Consider the following 1609-nt stretch of genomic DNA (forward strand, 5'->3'; position numbering starts at 1 on the left):
AAATCTACAACAGGGAGTAGGCTACTAAAGGTTTCTATTGGTGAGCCAAATCTATATTCTTACAGTGATTCAGTCTCATTGTGTTAGCTTTTTGTAATGCCATCATAACAGAGGAATGTAATGTTATAATTAATAAGGAACTTAACATGTAAAGCTTGTTTCTGCCTCTTGAGGGCAAGTGGATAAATAAACCAAAAAACAAACAAACAAAAGTTTATTACAGTAATACAGGTTTAATTGCATATATATATATACATGTATATATACACATGTAAAATGCATATGTACTGGATAATAATCTTGGTTAATTGGGACAATTTAGAAATTAACAATAGTATTTTTTCAAGCCATCAACTTGTGGTCCTTGGTATTCAAGGTGCCTTTGTTTGTACTGTTCTACTAGCCAGCTGATGGAAATTAATTGTATTCATTTTGAATCTTAGGCAAACGGTCCCAGTTGATAACTATGATAAAAAACCATGAGGCCTCTGCATGCCAGTGACCATAATGAACAACCCCTACAGATGAATAATTAAAACCAAAGAGAAACATGGAATGCATGCTGTTGCACCATCTGAAATCCTTTGATTAAATCTGATGAGACATGATCTTTTGATAAGACGTGCTCAGACGTGAGATATTGATGTGCTTTGTTTCTTAAGGATTTTGAATGAGATGAAGACAGTCCAGAGCCTCCTGCCACCAAACAGCACAGCACAGGCCTACGTTTCTGTGTTCATTAACATCACTCACTTCATCTTGGAGTCTGGCCAAGGCAAGTCAGCTTCTCAGTGTCACTGTAGGTGGACATGTTGAATCCTGATGAACTCTGATGGAGTGCACTTCATTATTCATGCTTTGATGCCAGGCTGCCTAGGAGCCCCAAGTAGCACAATACTCTACTAAGTTTCATGTGGTGGATTATGTTTAAATGCTTGACACTAAAGTTGAAGTCCACTTTGTGAAAAAATATCTCTTGTGATTTCAGGCAACATGAGTCTTTGGGCAAGTTTTGAGAATGCATCAGTGGAAAATGTTACCATGATTATTCACCAGGTAAGTCTTGAAATGTGTGTATATTTTTGTTTTAGTTTGTTTTAACTCTTTAAATACCTTTAGTGTGAATTCATATGTGGAAAATTAAACATGCGTACAGTCTGGAAGTCAAACATTACATTACATTAAAGATAAAATGCTGATAAAACATCTCAATGACATCTCTGTGGCTACTGGAATGGCCCGGTCACGAACCACACCGTATATTATAGTGATAGGGTAGTGAAGTATTGTATCAGTAGTCATCACAGATAGACAAACAAAACAAAAAAACATGCTCTTATCATTTATCAAAGTTGTGTGCCCTTTACCCAGCATTCTTATCATATTTGGGCATAGGGCATGTACAACACAATCCTTGTAGTTTTCTGTAGGTTTTGCATTCAATCACATGAAAATGAATGTGTGAAAAATGTAACTTTAGTTATTTTTTGCTCTTTTTTTATGTCAGATGGTCAAACTGGTGAACAAACTTTTGCCACTTCTCATGGGAAGCCCAGACCTCCATAACACAATTTCTTCATCTGTGGAGGCCTTTGCTCACCTTTCCACA

The 1609-nt window shown here is 36.4% G+C and overlaps 1 long non-coding RNA gene across 1 annotated transcript; it reads left to right on the top strand.

Moving 5' to 3' along the window:
* The first annotated feature begins 668 nt into the window (after nt 1–668).
* LOC147820042 (uncharacterized) lies at nt 669–1602 on the top strand. The gene is made up of 3 exons (XR_015438164.1): nt 669–775; nt 989–1056; nt 1508–1602. It is a non-coding gene; the product is annotated as an uncharacterized LOC147820042 (long non-coding RNA).
* Nucleotides 1603–1609: the final 7 nt, after the last annotated feature.

The sequence above is a fragment of the Seriola lalandi genome, unplaced genomic scaffold (genome assembly GCF_002814215.2).
Source record: "Seriola lalandi dorsalis isolate HSWRI2012SDOR001 ecotype SW California unplaced genomic scaffold, Sedor1 jcf7180002004091, whole genome shotgun sequence".
In the NCBI taxonomy this organism is placed as follows: domain Eukaryota; kingdom Metazoa; phylum Chordata; class Actinopteri; order Carangiformes; family Carangidae; genus Seriola; species Seriola lalandi.